Genomic DNA, 21,808 nt, shown 5'->3' with positions numbered 1-21,808 from the left:
AGTCATTTATACTTTTTGGTTCTTAAAATAGCCCTTTGTGGTTAATGAGTGGTATAACTCACAATTTATGGATGAAGAAACTTAGTTCAGCCAATTCCTAGTGCATGAGGTTACAAGACTTAAGAGTGACAGGGTCTGGGCAAGAACTTACACCTCCTTGACTAAGAATCGTGGAAATGGCTTGCTGGTAGCATGCAAGGAAATACCACTGAGCCAGAAGTGGCCTTGCCCACCCAGGGTGTGGAAAAGGAGAGCAAAGTAAGGGGAAGGAACAAAGCAGTGATCTTTCTCTTTTTACCTGAGTTTCCCAGGCCTCCTCTGTAGACAGGAATGGGGGTGATTAACTTAATAATTCAAGTCTCATTCCCTTTTTCCTGTTGGTATAGGCTTCCTGCCCCTGGAACATTCTTCCCTAATGATTTCTTGAAAGCCCCATCCTGGGGAGGGGATTCACGTGGACTCTACACCAGTGAAAACAGGCATCGTCACAGGATATTCTGGGAATCTCCCTCCATGGAAGAGCGGAAGAATACCCCCCTTCCTTAGTGATAAACTCAGTTACAAGGAGGCCTTAAAATAGGGACAGGAATAGCTCTTTCGGTTTTTATTTTAAAGGCTTGTGTCTCACTAGAATCCAGGATCCAAACTGTGTCGAAGGGTTGGGAGCTAGGATGGGTCCAAGTGACACATGCCATTCAGGATCTGACAATCACAGCAATTCTGAGAGCTGAGGGTTTTTCCTAAGTCAGACTGTCCGTGCCTCACACTGTCTTCTGTCTCCTGTGTTTTCCAGTCAGTCTCTCCAGCAAATAGGTTCCTGACAGGCCTGCCCCATCTGGGTCAGACATATGCAAATTCCAATTTTTATGATAAAAAGAAGGGGCCGAGATAGGAGCAAGGCAAGTAGCGTGCAAGATACAAAATGGTAGCTCTGAGGTGGGGGACTGAGGGGTCCCCCACCTTTTGAGTAAAATAGCTCAAAAAGGAAAACAGAGGGCATCACAAAATGTCTTCCAAACAGGATGAAGAGGTAGGGTGGGGATAGAGACTAGGGGAAGTCTGGACTTCCTATGACCAAGCACAGCAGCCAAGCCAAGTTAGTGACGAAGGACCCACAATGACAAAGTTGGTGTGTTTGAACCCCTAGGAAAGGATCTGAAGGACTGATAAGGTCAGATGGACTGAAAGGGAAAATATTTTAAAATATTTTCTCATTAGTCTGAGAAAAGTGTAAACCCCCCCCCCCAAAACTGTGCATACAGTGCAGCTTTATATAGCCACGTTAGGGGTATGTCATTTGGTCAGGTGGGATTCCTTGGGAGAGAGAATTACAGTACCAGATTGCAAGCTGAGGGCCTCATCTGACCTACATTCTGATTTTTTAAAAGAGTGATTATAGCTCTGGAGGCAGGGGTGAGGTCTCATGGCCTCTACCAGGAAGCACTTTTCTTAGCCGTGGGAGATATCACATTACAGCTAATTACAGGCTGTCTGCTAAGATTTTCTAATTACTTCACTTACGTTAGTCTTGCTTTCCCAAGGAGCCTGTAAGATTTTGGAAAGCATCTTGAGGACAGGGGTGCACATCTCTGGATTTTTCTACACCAGGCAGAGCCCTCTTCAGTGTCCCCAAACATATCAGATAGCAGGGCTAGGTGGTAGAACATGTGTCACTGTAAGCATGGGCTCTGGGGTCCACCTGGTTGGGTTCAAATCCAAATTTTACTTCTTATTAGCCACGTGACCTTGGGCAAATTGTCTAACCTCTCCAAACCTGTTTCCTCATCTGCAAAATGGGAATACTAATAGTAACTACTTTATAAAGCAGTTGGGACTGTGCCTGGCACCTAGTAAATGCTCCATTCACACTGCAAATATTCACATTAATAGACTTTCTTTTTCTTCTTTCATTTGGCCCTAAAAGTTCAAGAGCTCCCTCCTACTCACTACTGTCAGGTTTGGGGTTTGCGTGTGGGGAGAGGAGCAGGGAGCAGAGGCTACTGGAGTTAAGGGGCATGGGTTTTGGAGAGATTGGAAACCCAGCTTCCATTTGTGGAGGGGCGGTGAGTATGCATACACCCCCATCTGTGACATAGGGTGGTGGGGCAAGGATTGCTAAGGCAGGGCTGTCCCTACTTCTCTCTCCCCCTACTCTCACTCTCAAGTGGACAAATGCCAGGGGACCATCAGCCTTCTGTACTAGACTGGAGGCCACCACCAAAGCCAGAAGGACTAAAGATCGTCCTCAGCCATGGCAGGGGCTTTGAGAAATGAAGAGGGAGCAAGTTAATTAGAAAATGCTTCATTAGGAAACCAGTTCCCTAGAAGAAAGGGAATTAAATGAAAAATAGACCTTAATCATGAAGCTTTGGGCACAAAAATCCAGTGGTGGAGTTGGCTTGTTTGAGATGATTGAGCACGTCCCAAACTTTTTTTTTTTTTTAAAGATAGATCTTTATTGGAGTATAATTGCTTCACAATACTGTGTTAGTTTCTGTTGTACGCCAAAGTGAATCAGCTATATGTATACATATATTCCCATATCCCCTCCTTCTTGAGCCTCCCTCCCACCCTCCCTATCCCACCCCTCTAAATTAGCACAAAGCACCGAGCTGATCTCCCTGTGCTATGCTGCTTCTTCCCACTAGCTGTTTTACATTCGGTGTGTATGCATGTCGATGCTACTCTCACTTCACCCCAGCTTCCCCCTCCCACCCTGTGTCTTCAAGTCCATTCTCTATGTCTATGACTTTATTCCTGCCCTGCAACTAGGTTCATCAGTACCATTTTTTTTTTAGATTCCATATATATGCATTAGCATACGGTATTTGTTTTTCTCTTTCTGACTTACTTCACTCTGTATGACAGAGTCTAGGTCCATCCACCTCACTACAAATAACTCAATTTTGTTTCTTTTTATGGCTGAGTAATATTCCATTGTATATATGTGCCACCTCTTCTTTACCCATTCATCTGTCAATGGACACTTGCGTTGCTTCCATGTCCTGGCTATTGTAAACAGAGCTGCAATGAATATTGTGGTACATGACTCTTTTTGAATTATGATTTTCTCAGGGTATATTCCCAGTAGTGTGATTGCTGGTCATATGGTAGCTCTATTTTTAGTTTTTTAAGGAAACTCCATACTCTTTTCCATAGTGACTGTATCAATTTACATTTCCTTCAACAGTGCAGGAGGGTTCCCTTTTCACCACACCCTTTCCAGCATTTATTGTTTCTAGATTTTTTGATAATGGCTATTCTGACCAGCATGAGATGATACCACATTGTAGTTTTGATTTGCGTTTCTCTAATAATTAGTGACGTTGAGAATCTTTTCGTGTGCCTCTCGGCCACCTGTACTTCTTCTTTGGAGAAATGTCTATTTAGGTCTTCCACCCATGCTTTGATTGGGTTATTTGTTTTTTTGATATTGAGCTGCATGAGCTGTTTGTATATTTTGGAGATTAATCCTTTGTCTGTTGATTCGTTTGCAAATATTTTCTCCCATTCTGAGGGTTGTCTTTTTGTCTTGTTTGTAGTTTCCTTTGTTTTGCAAAAGCTTTTACGTTTCACTAGGTCCCATTTGTTTATTTTTGTTTTTATTTCCATTACTCTAGGAGGTGGATCAAAAAAGATCTTGCTGTGATTTATGTCAAAGAATGTTCTTCCTATGTTTTCCTCCAAGAGTTTTATAGTGTCTGGTCTTACATTTAGGTCTCTAATCCATTTTGAGATTATTTTCGTGTATGGTGTTAGGTAGTGTTCTAATTTCATTCTTTTATGTGTAGCTGTCCAGTTTTCCCAGCACCATTTATTGAAGAGACTGTCTTTTCTCCATTGTATATCCTTGCCTCCTTTGTCATAGATTAATTGACCGTAGGTGCGTGGGTTTATCTCTGGGCTTTCTATCCTGTTCCATTGATCTATATTTCTCTTTTTGTGCCAGTACCATATTGTCTTGATTACTGTAGCTTTGTAGTATAGTCTGATGTCAGGGAGTCTTATTCCTCCAGCTCCATTTTTTCCCCTCAAGACTGCTTTGGCTATTCAGGGTCTTCATACAAATTTTAAGATTTTTTTTCTAGTTCCGTAAAAAATGCCACTTGTAATTTGATAGGGATTGCACTGAATCTGTAGATTGCTTTGGGTAGTATAGACATTTTCACAGTATTGATTCTTCCAATCCAAGAACATGGTATATCTTTCCATCTGTTTGTGTCATGTTTGATTTCTTTCATCAGTGTCTTATAGTTTTCTGTGTACAGGTCTTTTATCTCCTTAGGTAGGTTTATTCCTAGGTATTTTATTCTTTTTGTTGCAGTGGTGAATGGGATTGTTTCCCTAATTTCTCCTTCTGAGCTTTCGTTGTTAGTGTATAGGAATGCAAGAGATTTCTGTGCATTAATTTTGTATCCTGCAACTTTACCAAATTCATTGATTAGCTCTAGTAGTTTTCTGGTGGCATTTTTAGGATTATGTATGTATAGTATTATGTCACCTGCAAACAGTGACAGTTTTACTACTTTTCCAATTTGTATTCCTTTTATTTCGTTTTCTTCTCTGATTGCTGTGGTTAGGACTTCCAAAACTATGTTGAATAGTAGTGGTGAGAGTGGACATCCTTGTCTTGTTCCTGATCTTAGAGGAAATGCTTTCAGTTTTTCACCATTGAGAATGATGTTTGCTGTGGGTTTGTTGTATATGGCCTTTATTATGTTGAGGTAGGTTCCCTCTATGCCCACTTTCTGGAGAGTTTTTATCATAAATGGGTGTTGAATTTTGTCAAAAGCTTTTTCTGCATCTATTGAGATGATCGTATGGTTTTTATTCCCTAACTTGTTAATGTAGTGTATCACATTGATTGATTTGTGTATATTGAAGAATCCTTACATCCCTGGGATAAATCCCATTTGATCATGGTGTATGATCCTTTTAATGTGTTGTTGGATTCTATTTACTAGTATTTTGTTCAGGATTTTTGCATCTATGTTCATAAGTGATATTGGTCTGTAATTTTCTTTTTTTGTGATGTCTTTTTCTGGTTTTGGTATCAGGGTGATGGTGGCTTCGTAGAATGGATTTGGAATTGTTTTTCCCTCTGCAATTTTTTGGAAGAGTTTGAGAAAGATCGGTGTTAGCTCTTCTCTAAATGTTTGATAGAATTTGCCTGTGAAGCCATCTAGTTCTGGACTTTTGTTTGCGGGAAGATTTTTAATTATGGTTTCAATTTCATTACTTGTGATAGGTCTGTTTATATTTTCTAATTCTTCCTGGTTCAGTCTTGGAAAATTGTACCTTTCCAAGAATTTGTCCATTTCTTCATGGTTGTCCATTTTATTGGCATATAGTTGTTTGTAGTAGACTCTTATAATCCTTTGTATTTCTGTGGTGTCAGTTGTGATTTCTCCTTTTTTATTTCTAATTTTATTGATCTGCATCCTCTCCCTTTTTATTTTGATGAGTCTGGCTAAGGGTTTATCAATTTTGTTTATCCAGACTTCACATTCTGCGACATGTTCTCAGTAGCTTGAAATCACCACAGTGGGAGTATTTACGTCACTGACATTGACTGAGGCTACAGACCTAGGACTTTTTTATTGGCAACCTATTGTTAATCATTTACTGTCATGCAACTGCAGAAATCTAACCTGTGCTCCCAGTCAGAGGCCTGTGTGCCTCTGGGCCTAGAAACTTGTAGTGGAAGCACATTCTTGATTTCTTCAAAGCTGATGTCTCCAAAGTAATTTGCACAACATGAATCACTGGAGTGCATAAAGAAGATCTCAAATTCGTTATTTAAATATTTTTACTGCATAGCTACTTTTTTTTCTATTCTCAATTTTTGTTGTATAACATATAAATATATTACTACGGCCATATGTGTACACACATTATGTGAATATACACATTTGGGAGGTCACTCCTTAAATTAAAAAAAAACTGATGGTGTGCAGCATAAAAAAGAAAACATGGAGACCATGGTTTTAGGGTAAAAGAAAAGGGAATTAGTTCTAAGAAATTCAGACATGGTGATTCAGGAGCAGTGTTTGTGTGTGTGTTGGGAAGGGTGGTGTTAGAAGTTAGGGGTGAAAATAAAAGGTGGAAAGGGTGGCCTCATTGCTGTTTTAGGGTGAGGTATTGAATTAATATGCAAGAAGGAAGGTTGGTCTGTGCAGTGATCAAAGTGGTGAGACGGGTTTTTCCTCCAAGATCTGGAAGGAGAGTACTTGCAGGTGGATGTCACAAATGCTGAGTCACCTGGAGGCTTGTTACAGCAGAGACAGCTACCCCCAAACCCCCACCCCTGGGATTGGGATTCAGTAGGTTTGGGATGGAACATGGCGATTTTCATTCTTCCAAGTTTTTAAGTGATGTGATACTGCTTGGCCAGACTCACACTTTGGAAACCAGTGATTTAAAGAAGAGTTTAAGGATGAAAGGGGTATTGCTGATGATGTCCGTGAGACCCAGAGAACAGAATGGGAGACTTTGGGGTGGATGAGGCCAGAAGGGTGGGAAATCACATCAGATTAGAGCCTTAAAGGGAGAAAATCCAGGTGATGAGCATTGACCTAGGAGGCTTGGACTTCTGATATTGGTTAACACAGGCAAGATTACAAGTCATGCTGGGCTTAGCCCTACATAAAACCTCCTCGTTGGCAGTGGTCTTTGGGGCAGATTGTAATGGTGAGGCGGGAGGTGGCTTGGCTTGTTGGAAGGTGGGGTGAGGTCTTACTGAGAGCCAGATAGAGCTAGGGAGAGCACACCTCACTTTTGACCCCTCTTTGTCCTCCAGGCAGAATTCTACATGCTCTTAGTTATTCGTTCCTCAGATCATGTCTCACCTTTTTTGAAGTTTTTTCTTGGACATTCTGGAAGGGTGACCTCCATTCCATAAGGCAAAGAGAATGTGTGTCTCTTTCGAGTGAGGATGATTATGGGGCCACAGTCTGACCCTCCCACTTACCCTCTGGCCCCACTGGAGGCACACTTTCCCTCACCACTGTTATAGGAGCATCAGGTATTTGTGTTTACACTTGACCTGTTGGACCAAGGCTAGGTGCATCGACCCGGTGAGACCAGACAGGGACTTAGGAATCAATAGGTCCCTCTTTTACTGAGACTTCTATCATACCTTCCCTTGAGCCACAACAACATCCACCTCCATAACGTTTTGTTTTTCACAATATATGTTTGTAAGCATTCGTCTAAGCATGCGCGGTGTCCCACCATATCTCTGAGGTGTTGCTTAGGAGCACACGAATCTGGATACGTGGATTAACAGTGTCATTGCAACTCTGTCCAGGCATTGGCTGCATGCCAATGGTTGGTACTGCTTCTACATCTACTTTTATATTATTTCGATATATCTCCTTGCTCTGAGATGAGACATCTTTGCCTTCATTCACACAGCTACCGCTTTCACCTTTTACCTGATACAAATAACTATCCTATAAACCCACCTTTGTTCCTGTGTATGAGTCATTTGCACCTATTACCTACCTTATAGTTTAAATTATTTGTGTTTGGGTATAAAACTTCGTTACTAGGTTGTAAACTCCTTGAGTAAACTTTTTCTTCTTCCTATCAACCATAATGTCTAGCACAGCAGTTTTGCAAAGTAAGTGCTCAATATCTGTTGATTGATTGACATGAAGAAATGTGTCAGGGCTGTTAGGTTTGTTGTGACAGAGAATCAAGCAGCCTCAGCGCAGACCAGGAACTGCCTATCCAATATGAGGAATTTGGCTAAATTCTGAAAAGCTCCTTTAATTATTATGCCACTTAAAAATAATTATATATTTCCAACTGTATTTTTTCAGTTGTATGCATAATTATTATTATGCTGAACAGTATTTATACTTAAATGTTTGGTAGTTCATGTAAACGACTGAAATTAGTAATGTTTTATAGCTAAACCACATTCTTTTTTTTTTTTTTTTTTTCTGTATGCGGGCCTCTCACTGTTGTGGCCTCTCCCATTGTGGAGCACAGGCTCCGGACGCGCAGGCTCAGCAGCCATGGCTCACGGGCCCAGCTGCTCCGCGGTATGTGGGATCCTCCCGGACTGGGGCACGAACCCGTGTCCCCTGTATCGGCAGGCGGACTCTCAACCACTGCGCCACCACGGAAGCCCAAACCACATTCATTTTTAATTGTTCTTTTCTTACAGCCTTACTATTGACAATTTCTCTGATGCAATAGTCACTTGAATTCTAACCACCCTATCTCATGGGCAGATGGATTAAAACACAGAGGCCCTGAGTTCACTCCCATAACAGGCAGGGGTCTCCTTGTAAAGGGGTCTTGCCCCTGGGCTTTTCATCCTCATGTTCCCCCAAACTGCCTGCACATCCTGTCTGGCGCCCTGTTTCTCCCAGCTACACTTGAACATATCCTTGCATTTAATTTTGACTTTTTGCTATGAATTTTTAATTTACGGTGATGTAGAAAGATAAAAGTTAATTCCCATTGCCTAAATTTGACAATCAACATTTTGCCACCCTTTCTTCATTATTTAAGGATTTAAAAGTTACAGACATTAATACATTTCATGCTTAAAACTTTCAGCAGAAATCTCTAAAAAAAATTTCCTACATAACCACAATGTCATTGTTATACTGTGTTAGTTTATCAGGATTACTGTTACAAAATACCATAGACTGGGTGTCTAAAAGAACAGAAATTTATTTTCTCACAGCTCTGGAGGCTGGAAGTCCAAAATTAAGGTGTCAGCAGGTTTGATTTCTTCTGAGGCCTCTCTCCTTGGCCTGCAGATGACCACTGTCTCACTGTGCCCTCACTTGGTTGTCTCTCTGTCTGTATCTCTGTCTCTCTGTCCAAATTTCCTCTTTTTATAAAAACAACAATCATATTGGATAAGGGCCCACCCTAAAGACTTCATTTTAACTAAATTAGCTCTTTAAAGACCTTATCTCCAAATACAGTTACATACTGTGGTGCTGGAGATTAGGACTTCAACATAAGAATCTGGCGAGGTGGGGGGGGACACAATTCAGGTCATAATGCACACTTAACAAAACTAACTAGTTTATTAATATAATTAATGTACAATCCATATTTGATTTCTTACAACTGTCCCCCAAATGTCTTTGTTCAAAATAAGGGTCAGTTGGGCTTCCCTGGTGGCACAGTGGTTGAGAGTCCACCTGCCAATGCAGGGGACATGGATTCGTGCCCCGGTCCGGGAAGATCCCACTTGCCGCGGAGCGGCTGGGCCCGTGAGCCATGGCCACTGAGCCTGCGCGTCCGGAGCCTGTGCTCCGCAACAGGAGAGGCCACAGCAGTGATAGGCCCGTGTACTGCAAAAAAATAAAAAAATAAGGGTCAATCAAGGATCATGATTTGCATTCGGCTGTTATGTCTCCTAAATTTATTTTAATCTAGAATAATCCTCTTCCCCTCTTTTTTCCCATGACATTGTCTGATTGAAGTAATTGTCCCACATTTTGCATTTTTCTCTGCTCTGTAGTTGGGGGTAATTTAACTTGTTCACCTATATGCCATACTGGGTTTCCCATAAGCTAGAAGTTAGGCCTGAAACCCTGCTTAGATTCAGGTTAAACATTTTGGGAATGAATATTTCATGGATGATATATACACTTAATATTGGGTCCAATTACGTGGCACAGTATGTCTGGCTGTTCAGATTTAAGTGGCATTTAGATTAGTCACTGGGATAAAGTGGGGACAGATTGATCCCTCCCTTGAGCAGTTATATTTTCCCCCTTGTGACCTGAAAGCAATCTGTGAGGATGCCTTAGCACAATGGAACATCCACTTTGCCAACACATTTCACCTAATGGTTTTCGTTTCCATTGGTGATCCTTAACTAAACCAGTTATTTCATTAGGGTTGACAAAATTTATTCTCTATTTATTAGATGGAATTATTCTGTAAAGAAGTGCTTTCCCTTATCAAGTGGGGCTATTTAGCTATCCTTAAATACAGTTTCAAATGGAAAGACAGGATAAATCTTTTTAACTTTAATTACCAATTTTTAGAACAAGAAGTTGGTGTAGTAATTGCTTCCAATAGTGACAAATGAGGCTTGTTTTGTTTAGAGTTTTCTGTTTCTGGAGTGTCACTTATAGATTTGTGGCCTTTAATATATCCTTACAGCTTTTTTTCTTTTTTACACTCTATTTGACCCAACTTTGGCCATTTGTGGCCCCTGCAAATTGGTCTGGTCTTTTTGACATGACCCCATGAATCTTTGAAAGAATGAGATGTCCCAGGCTTACCTTGTATATTCCTTGATCCAAACCTGGAGTCAATCATTTCTCTCAGAAGCCCTGGCCCCTCAAATGCAGAATGGTTTTAGAAAGCATTCTGCCTCTAGTGATACTCATTGCTACTGGAATATTGTTGTTTTGGGTCTCTTTCAATGGACCACACTAGACAATATATATATTCTTTTAATTCATGGCATTGTATTGATCAAATTCAAATTTAACATTACAGGGTTTTACTTAATTAATTGAATTTATACTTCTATCTATTTTCTCTTATACTGAAAAGCTTGGCTTCTAACAACATTAATGTAACAACTTTGTTGTTGTATCATTATTTCAGAATTATAATACAATGGAATGACTGGAATATATGTTTTTTTTTATCCTAGAACATATCCCACTAAGTAAATACAAAGTGCTAAGTTTTAAACTCAGTTGATTATTTTCTTTGTGTTATTAACTTTAAGGTGATTGGATTAATTTTTCTTTTTGCCTTTGATTTTTAGGGATGGTTCTTCTTTTCCATTTTTATATAATACATATCATTTGAATATGTAAAACAGTCACGTGTCTTAGAAGTTAAAAGTTATATTCCAAGAAGCTCCTCTTCCATCCCAATTCCCCCCTCCCTACCCCTTCTCCCACCACCTAACAGTAACCAAATTTTAAATTTAATTCTGATCAATTCTTACAGTGTTTCTTATTACAAATATGGGCAAATTTGTACTCATATTCTTACTCCCCTTTGTCCCTTTCTGCAAAGGTTGCATACTGTATACACTGTTTGGCTCCATGGTTTTTCATTAACAATGTCTCCTGGAGATCACTCCATATCAATACATTGGAATTGTTCTCATTCTTTTTATGGTTGTCCAGTTCTCCATTATATGGAGGTACCATAGTTTATTCAGTAAGGGGCTGGGTATCATAGTTTATACAGCCAGGAACCTATTGATAGACATTTGGATTGTTTCCCGTTTTTTTTTTGTTTTTGTTTTTGTTTTTGCTAGTGACTGATGTCTCAATGAATAACTTTGTGCACATGTCGTTTTCTATTTGTACAGTTGTGTCCTTAGAATATATTTCTAGAAGCAGGATTCCTGGGCCAAAGGGTAAACACAGCTGTGATTGTGATAGATATTGACCAATTTTCCTGCAAAGGAGTTGTATCATTTTTTATTCCTAACAACAATATATGACACTTATTTCCCCACAGCCTTACCATTAGAATATATTGTTAAAATTTTGATTTTTGCCAATTTGTTGGGGGAGAAATTGTATCACAGTATAGTCTTAACATATCCCTCTCTCTCTTTATGACTGGAGTGAACTTTTCAAATGTTTAAGGGACATTTGTATTTCTTTTTCTATGAACTTTCAGTTCATGAATTTTGATCTTTTTCATATTGATTTCTAGAAATGCTTTATGTTAAGGAAATGAATCATTTGGTTGTGAAGTAAGTTCCAATATTCTTTCCTAGTTTGTCATTTATCTTTTGACCTTTATGATTTTTGAAATGCAAAAGCCTTTTTTTAACAAAAAAAACCTTTATGTAATCAAATTCCTCACCAATTGTATTTATTGATTCCAGATTTTGAGTCACAGTTTAAAAGGTTTTCTCAGCTCTCAGGGCTTAAAGGAGTTCACCCATGTTTTCTTTCAGTATTTGTAGGTTTCATTTAAAAGTATATTTGGATAGCTGATTCATTGGAGTAAAGTTTTCTTAATATGGCTTTTGCACATTTCTTGTTAAATTTATTTCTAAGTATTTTATTTTATTTTATTTTATTTTGCTGTTGCTGTAGATGGGAGTTCTTTTCCAAAATATTTTCTAACTGGTTAATGATTGTATGTAGGAAGACTGTTTATTTATATTAATTTTATAGCCTGCCAATTTTACAGAATTCTATTGTTTATGATACCTTTCCCATTGATTCTCTTGTGTTTCCTATGTATGGTAATTAGAGATAGTTTTATATCCTTATTTCTAATTTTTACTCCTCTAACTGCTTCTCTTAATTGAATTGGCTAATACCTCTGATAAGTTGTTAACTAGTTGTGGTAATAGTGATCCTTTTTTTTTTAAAAAAAATACATTTATGTATTTATTTATTTTTGGCTGCGTTGGGTCTTCATTGCTGCACGGGCTTTCTCTAGTTGAGACGAGCATGGGCTACTCTTCATTGCAGTGCACAGGTGTGGTGGCTTCCCTTGTTGTGGAGCACGGGCTCTAGGCACGCAGGCTTCAGTAGTTGTGGCACATGGGCTCAGTAGTTGTGGCTCATGGGCTTAGTTGCTCTGCAGCATGTGGGATCTTCCTGGACCAGGGCTCGAACCCATGTACCCTGTACTGACAGGAGGATTCTTAGCCACTGCTCCACCAGGGAAGCCCCTATCATTCTTGTCTTATTCCCAACCCTAGTGGGAACACCTCTAGTGTTTTCCCATCAAAAGGGATGTTGGCTTCGGGGCTGGTGTGTGTGTGTGTGTGTAATTATGTTAAGAAAGAATTCATTTTTATTTTACTGAGTAGTTTTTTCTTTTTTCTGTCAGTCGTAGGGATTGAATTTTCTTTTCAGTATCAGGAAATGACCGTATACTTTTTCTATATAGATCTTGTATTTAATATTAAAGGATTTCCTAGTATTGAATCATCCTTGTAATCCTGGAATAAACTCTACCTGGTCATTATGTATTTTGCTTAATTTGCTGTTGGCATCTCTGTGACGATATTTTATTAAGAATTTTCCCCTCAGGATCCCGGGGGAAGATGGCGGAAGAGTAAGACGCGGAGATCACCTTCCTCCCGACAGATACATCAGAAATTCATCTACACGTGGAACAACTCCTACAGAACACCTACTGAACGCTGACAGAAGACCTCAGACCCCCCAAAAGGCAAGAAACTCCCCACGTATCTGGGTAGGGCAAAAGAAAAAAGAATAAACAGAGACAAAAGGATAGGGATGGGACCTGCACCAGTGGGAGGGAGCCGTGAAGGAGGAAAGGTTTCCACACACTAGGAAGCCCCTTCACGGGCGGAGACTGCGGGTGGCGGAGGGGGAAAGCTTCGGAGCCGCGGAGGAGAGCACAGCAACAGGGGTGCGGAGGGCAAAGCGGAGAGATTCCCGCACAGAGGATCGGTGCCCTCAGGCACTCACCACCCCGAGAGGCTTGTCTGCTCGGCCGCCGGGGCCGGCGGGGGCTGGGAGCTGAGGCTCAGGTATCGGGTTTCAGTCGGAGTGCAGGGAGAGGACTGGGGCTGGCGGCGGGAAGACAGCCTGAAGGGGTTAGTGCACCACGGCTAGCCAGGAAGGAGTCCGGGAAAAAGTCTGGAGCTGCCGAAGAGGCAAGAGACATTTTCTTCCCTCTTTGTTTCCTGGTGCGCGAGGAGAGGGGATTAAGAGCGCTGCTTAAAGGAGCTCCAGAGACGGGCGCGAACCACGGCTAAAGGCGCGGACCCCGGAGACGGGCGTGGGACGCTGGGGCTGCTGCTGCCGCCGCCAAGAGGCCTGTGTGCGAGCGCAGGTCACTGTCCACGCCCCCCTTTCCGGGGAGCCTGTGCAGCCCGCCACTGCCGAGGTCCCGGGATCCAGGGATGGCTTCCCCGGGAAAGCGCACGGAGTGCCTCGGGCTGGTGCAACGTCACGCCGGCCTCTGTCGCCGCAGGCTCGCCCCGCATCCGTGCCCCTCCCTCCCCTCGGCCTGAGTGAGCCAGAGCCCCCGAATCAGCGGCTCCTTTAAACCCGTCCTGTCTGAACAAAGAACAGACGCCCTCCGGCGACCTACACGGAGAGGCAGGACCAAATCCAAAGCTGAGACCCGGGAGCTGTGAGAACAAAGAAGAGACAGGGAAATCTCTCTGTGCAGCCTCAGAAGCAGTGGATTAAAGCTCCACAGTCAACTTGATGTACCCTGCATCTGTGGAATACATGAATAGACAACGAATCATCCCAAATTGAGGAGGTGGACTTTGAGAACAAGATTTAAGATTTTTTCCCGCTTTTCCTCTTTTTACAACGAATTATCCCAAATTGAGGAGGTGGACTTTGAGAGCAAGATTTAAGACTTTTTCCCCTTTTCCTCTTTTTACAACGAATTATCCCAAATTGAGGAGGTGGACTTTGAGAGCAAGATTTACGATTTTTTCCCCCTTGTTCTCTTTTTTGTGAATGTGTATGTGTATGCTTCTGTGTGAGATTTTCTCTGTATAGCTTTGCTTCCACCAATTGTCCCAGGGTTCTATCTGTCCGTTTTTTTTTTTAATTTTGTTTAAATAATTACTTTTTTATTTTAATAACGCTACTATATTTTATCATACTTTATTCTATTTTACTTTATCTTCTCTCTTTCTCTTTTTCCTACCTTCCCTTCCTCTCTCCCTCCCTCCCCCCTCCTTTCTTTCTTTCTTTCTTTCCTTCCTCCCTCCCTCCATCCCTCCCTCCTGTCTTTCTTTCTTTCTTTCCTTCTTTCATTCTTTCCTGCCTCCCTCCCTCCCTTCTTTCTTCCTTTCTCTCTTTCTTTCTTTCTTTCTTTCCTTCCTCCCTCCCTCCTTTCTTCCTTCCTTCCTTCCTTCCTTTCTTTCCTTCTTTCTTTCTTTCTTTCTACTTTTTCTCCCTTTTATTCTGAGGCGGGTAGATGAAAGGCTCTTGGTGCTGCAGCCAGGAGTCAGTGCTGTGCCTCTGAAGTGGGAGAGCCAACTTCAGGACACGGGTCCACAAGAGACCTCCCAGCTTCACATAATATCAAGCAGCGAAAATCTCCCAGAGATCTCCATCTCAACACCAGCACCCAGCTTCACTCAACGACCAGCAAGCTACAGTGCTGGTCACCCTATGCCAAGCAACTAGCAAGACAGGAACACAACCCCACCCATTAGCAGAGAGGCTGCCTAAAAACATAATAAGGCCACAGGCACCCCAAAACACACCACCAGACGTGGACCTGCCCACCAGAAAGACAAGATCCAGCCTCATCCACCAGAACACAGGCACTAGTCCCCTCCACCAGGAAGCCTACACAACCCACTGAAACAACCTTAGCCACTGGGGACAGACACCAAAAACAACGGGAACTACGAATCTGCAGCCTGCAAAAAGGAGACCCCAAACACACTAACATAAGCAAAATGAGAAGACAGAAAAACACACAGCAGGTGAAGGAGCAAGATAAAAACCCACCAGACCTAACAAATGAAGAGGTAATAGGCAGTCTACCTGAAAAAGAATTCAGAATAATGATAATAAAGATGATCAAAAATCTTGGAAATAGGGGCCTCCCTGGTGGCGCAGTGGTTGAGAGTCTGCCTGCCGATGCAGGGGATACGGGTTCGTGCCCCGGTCCGGGAGGATCCCATATGCCGCGGAGCGGCTGGGCCCGTGAGCCATGGCCGCTGAGCCTGCGCGTCCGGAGCCTGTGCTCCGCAACGGGAGAGGCCACAACAGTGAGGGGTCCGCATACCGCAAAAAAAAAAAAAAAAAAAAAAAAATCTTGGAAATAGAATAGACAAAATGCAAGAAACAGTTAACAAGGACCTAGAAGAACTAAAGATGAATCAAGCATCGATTAAAAACACAATAAATGAAATGAAAAATACTCTAGATGGGATCAATAGCAGAATAACTGAGGCAGAAGGACGGATAAGTGACGTGGAAGATAAAATAGTGGAAATAACTGCTTCAGAGCAGAATAAAGAAAAAATAATGAAAAGAACTGAGGACAGTCTCAGAGACCTCTGGGACAACATTAAATGCACCAACATTCGAATTATAGGGGTTCCAGAAGAAGAAGAGAAAAAGAAAGGGACTGAGAAAATATTTTAAGAGATTATAGTTGAAAACTTCCCTAATATGGGAAAGGAAATAGTTAATCAAGCCCAGGAGGCACAGAGAGTCCCATACAGAATAAATCCAAGGAGAAATACGCCAAGACACATATTAATCAAACTGTCCAAAATTAAACACAAAGAAAACATATTAAAAGCAAGGGAAAAATAACAAATAACACACAAGGGAATCCCCATCAGGTTAACAGCTGATCTCTCAGCAGAAACTCTACAAGCCAGAAGGGAGTGGCAGGACATAATTAAAGTGATGAAGGAGAAAAACCTGCAACCAAGATTACTCTACCCAGCAAGGATCTCATTCAGATTTGATGGAGAAATTAAAACGATTACAGACAAGCAAAAGCTGAGAGAGTTCAGCACCACCAAACCAGCTTTACAACAAATGCTAAAGGAACTTCTCTAGGCAAGAAACACAACAGAAGGAAAAGACCTACAATAACGAACCCAACACAATTAAGGAAATGGGAATAGGAACATACATATCAATAATTACCTTAAATGTAAATGGACTAAATGCTCCCACCAAAAGACACAGATTGGCTGAATGGATACAAAAACAAGACCCATATATATGCTGTCTACAAGAGACCCACTTCAGACCTAGAGACACATACAGATTGAAAGTAAGGGGATGGAAAAAGATATTCCATGCAAATGGAAATCAAAAGAAAGCTGGAGTAACAATTCTTATATCAGAAAAAATAGACTTTAAAATAAAGACTATTAGAAGAGACAAAGAAGGACACTACATAATGATCAAGGGATTGATCCAAGAAGAAGATATAACAATTGTAAATATTTATGCACCCAACATAGGAGCACCTCAATACATAAGGCAAATACTAACAGCCATAAAAGGGGAAATCGACAGTAACACACTCATAGTAGGGGACTTCAACACCCCACTTTCACCAATGGACAGATCATCCAAAATGAAAATAAATAAGGAAACACAAGCTTTAAATGATACATTAAACAAGATGGACTTAATTGATATTTATAGGACATTCCATCCAAAAACAACAGAATACACATTCTTCTCAAGTGCTCATGGAACATTCTCCAGGATAGATCATATCTTGAGTCACAAATCAAGCCTTGGTAAATTTAAGAAAATTGAAATTGTATCAGGTATCTTTTCTGACCACATTGCTATGAGACTAGACATCAATTACAGGAAAAGATCTGTAAAAAATACAAACACATGGAGGCTAAACAATACACTACTTAATAACGAAGTGATCACTGAAGAAATCAAAGAGGAAATAAAAAAGCTACCTAGAAACAAATGACAGTGGAGACACGACGACCCAAAACCTATGGGACGCAGCAAAAGCAGTTCTAAGGGGGAAGTTTATAACAATACAATCCCACCTTAAGAAAGAGGAAATATCTCAAGTAAAGAACCTGACCCTGCACCTAAGGCAATTAGAGAAAGAAGAACAAAAAACCCCCAAAGTTAGCAGAAGGAAAGAAATCATAAAGATCAGATCAGAAATAAATGAAAAAGAAATGAAGGAAGCGATAGCAAAGATCAATAAAACTAAAAGCTGGTTCTTTGAGAAGATAAACAAAAGTGATAAACCATTAGCCAGACTCATCAAGAAAAAATGGGAGAAGAGTCAAATCAATAGAATTAGAAATGAAAAAGGAGAAGTAACAACTGACACTGCAGAAATACAAAAGATCATGAGAGATTACTACAAGCAACTCTATGCCAATAAAATGGACAACCTGGAAGAAATGGACAAATTCTTAGAAATGCACAACCTGCCAAGACTGACTCAGGAAGAAATAGAAAATATGAATAGACCAATCACAAGCACTGAAATTGAAACTGTGATTAAAAATCTTCCAACAAACAAAAGCCCAGGACCAGATGGCTTCACAGGCGAATTCTATCAAACATTTAGAGAAGAGCGAACACCTATCCTTCTCAAACTCTTCCAAAATATAGCAGAGGGAGAAACACTCCCAAACTCATTCTACGAGGCCACCATCACCTTGATACCAAAACCAGGCAAGGATGTCACAAAGAAAGAAAACTACAGGCCAATATCACTGATGAACACAGATGCAAAAATCCTCAACAAAATACTAGCAAACAGAATCCAATAGCACATTAAAAGGATCATACACCATGATCAAGTGGGGTTTATTCCAGGAATGCAAGGATTCTTCAATATATGCAAATCAATCAACGTGATACACCATATTAACAAATTGAAGAAGAAAAACCATATGATCAATCTCAATAGATGCAGAGAAAGCTTTCGACAAAATTCAACACCCATTTATGATAAAAACCCTGCAGAAAGTAGGCATAGAGGGAACTTTCCTCAACATAATAAAGGCCATATATGACAAACCCACAGCCAACATTGTCCTCAATGGTGAAAAACTGAAACCATTTCCACTAAGATCAGGAACAAGACAAGGCTGCCCACTCTCACCACTCTTATTTAACCTAGTTTTGGAAATTTTAGCCACAGCAATCAGAGAAGAAAAGGAAATAAAAGGAATCCAAATTGGAAAAGAAGAAGTAAAGCTGTCACTGTTTGCAGATGACATGATACTATACATAGAGAATCCTAAAGATGCTACCAGAAAACTACTAGAGCTAATCAATGAATTTGGTAAAGTAGCAGGATACAAAATTAATGCACAGAAATCTCTGGCATTCCTGTACACTAATGATGAAAAATCTGAAAATGAAATCAAGAAAACACTCCCATTTACCATTACAACAAAAAGAATAAAATATCTAGGAATAAACCTACCTAAGGAGACAAAAGACCTGTATGCAGAAAATTATAAGACACTAATGAAAGAAATTAAAGCTGAATACAAATAGATGGAGAGATATACCATGCTCCTGGATTGGAAGAATCAATATTGTGAAAATGACTCTACTACCCAAAGCAATCCACAGATTCAATGCAATCCGTATCAAACGACCACTGGCATTTTTCACAGAACTAGAACAAAAAATTTCAAAATTGGTATGGAAACACAAAAGACCCCGAATAGCCAAAGCAATCTTGAGAACGAAAAACGGAGCTGGAGGAATCAGGCTCCCTGACTTCAGACTATACTACAAAGCTACAGTAATCAAGACAGTGTGGTACTGGCACAAAAACAGAAAGATAAATCAATGGAACAGGATAGAAAGCCCAGAGATAAACCCACGCACATATGGTCAGCTTATCTTTGATAAAGGAGGCAGGAATGTACAGTGGAGAAAGGACAGCCTCTTCAATAAGTGGTGCTGGGAAAACTGGACAGGGACATGTAAAAGTATGAGATTAGATCATTCCCTAACACCATACACAAAAATAAGCTCAAAATGGATTAAAGACCTAAATGTAAGGCCAGAAACTATCAAACTCTTAGAGGAAAACATAGGCACAACACTCTATGACATAAATCACAGCAAGATCCTTTTGGACCCACCTCCTAGAGAAATGGAAATAAAAACAAAGATAAACAAATGGGACCTAATGAAACTTCAAAGCTTTTGCACAGCAAAGGAAACCATAAACAAGACCAAAAGACAACCCTCAGAATGGGAGAAAATATTTGCAAATGAAGCAACTGACAAAGGATTAATCTCCAAAATTTACAAGCAGCTCATGCAGCTCAATAGCAGAAAAACAAATAACCCAATCCAAAAATGGGCAGAAGACTTAAATAGGCATTTCTCCAAAGAAGATATACAGACTGCCAACAAACACATGAAAGAATGCTCAACATCATTAATCATTAGAGAAATGCAAATCGAAACTACAATGAGATATCATCTCACACCAGTCAGAATGGCCATCATCAAAAAATCTAGAAGCAATAAATGCTGGAGAGGGTGTGGAGAAAAGGGAACACTCTTGCACTGCTGGTGGGAATGTGAATTGGTACAGCCACTATGGAGAACAGTATGGAGGTTCCTTAAAAAACTACAAATAGAACTACCATATGACCCAGCAATCCCACTACTGGGCATATACCCTGAGAAAACCATAATTCAAAAAGAGACATGTACCAAAATGTTCATTGCAGCTCTATTCACAATAGCCCGGAGATGGAAACAACCTAAGTGTCCATCATCAGATGAATGGATAAAGAAGATGTGGCACATATATACAATGGAATATTACTCAGCCATAAAAAGAAACGAAACTGAGCTATTTGTAATGAGGTGGATAGACCTAGAGTCTGTCATACAGAGTGAAGTAAGTCAGAAAGAGAAAGACAAATACCATATGCTAACACATATATATGGAATTTAAGAAAAAAAAATGTCATGAAGAACCTAGGGGTAAAACAGGAATAAAGACACAGACCTACTAGAGAATGGACTTGAGGATATGGGGAGGGGGAAGGGTAAGCTGTGACAAAGCGAGAGAGAGGCATGGACATACATACAGTACCAAACGTAAGGTAGATAGCTAGTGGGAAGCAGCCGCATAGCACAGGGAGATCAGTTCGATGCCTTGTGACCGCCTGGAGGGGTGGGATAGGGATGGTGGGAGGGAGGGAGACGCAAGAGGGAAGGGATGTGGGAACAGATGTATATGTATGACTGATTCACTTTGTTATAAAGCAGAAACTAATAATAAAAAAAAGAAAGAATTTTCCCCTCAGTATTTATAAGAGATTAGGATCTGATTTTCTTTTATTGTGTGCAATCTTAATAATTTTTACAACAGTTTGAAATTCACTTCATAAAACAAATTTGGAAGGGTTCCTTTATGTTCTCTGTCTGTATATTTTAAGTGACATTGAAATTATCTTCTCTTTACAGGCCTGTTATATGCCCCTGTGAAGCCATCTTGGTCTGGCATTCTTTTTGTTGGTGGAAGGAGGATGCTTGATGATTGAGACACTCTTTGAATGATATGTTCGCATGTATTTCTATCCTAGTTCTAGTTGTCCTGGATGTTGAGGGATGCAGGTAGTAGGAAGCAGGAAGTAAGTTTCCAGGGGTAGAGGACATCTTTCCCACGGCAGATGGAGCTAGGGGGTGACTGATAGTATAATCACATCTAGGATGGGGGTGTAAGGGAAGCGACGTTGGTGGGTGGGAGGGCTGTGAAGAGAGGCTGCAGAAAAGGCCCGAGCTGAAGACAGAAGTGAGCTGCTTCCTCCCAAAGACTTTTCTTCTGATTGCATTCCAGCCTCTCCTGGGAGTCTCTGTCCTATTTTCACAGCTGAGAAGGCAAAGGAAATTTACCATAATCCTTGAAACTCCTTGGCAGCGTTTATTGGGGGGCGGGGGTGGGTTCCTCAGGGTCACCTCACCCAAGGGAGCTTGAACAAACAATGGCAATCCCACCCCCAAATTCTCCCCATTGGCATTCGCTCTGAGCCACAGTTGCAGCCAACAAACCACCTGGCTCACAGACTTATAAAAGAGCCTCAGGTCAGAGATACTCCTTTCATGTTGAGTCTTTGATTTCCTCTCTCCACAAGGGGCTTTGGGACCACCACCCACTGCCTGGATGGCTCTGCTGTGAAGTGACTTTGCTATGGCAAAGGGCAGATGGGGCTGAGGGGGACGCAGGGCAGGCTCTTCCGGGTACTCTGGGCGGCCGGCCGCGTCCCCTTCTCTCCCCGGTTTCCGGTCTCCCTGCTCCCGCAGGCCTCTGCGGACCCCCCGGCCACAATACAGCTCACACCAGGAGGCGCTGGTCTGCGGGGCAGAGAGAG

This window comes from Mesoplodon mirus, assembly GCF_964341445.2.
Source record: "Mesoplodon mirus genome assembly, chromosome: 6".
NCBI classification, from domain to species: domain Eukaryota; kingdom Metazoa; phylum Chordata; class Mammalia; order Artiodactyla; family Ziphiidae; genus Mesoplodon; species Mesoplodon mirus.
Note: the sequence above shows the minus strand (reverse complement) of the source record.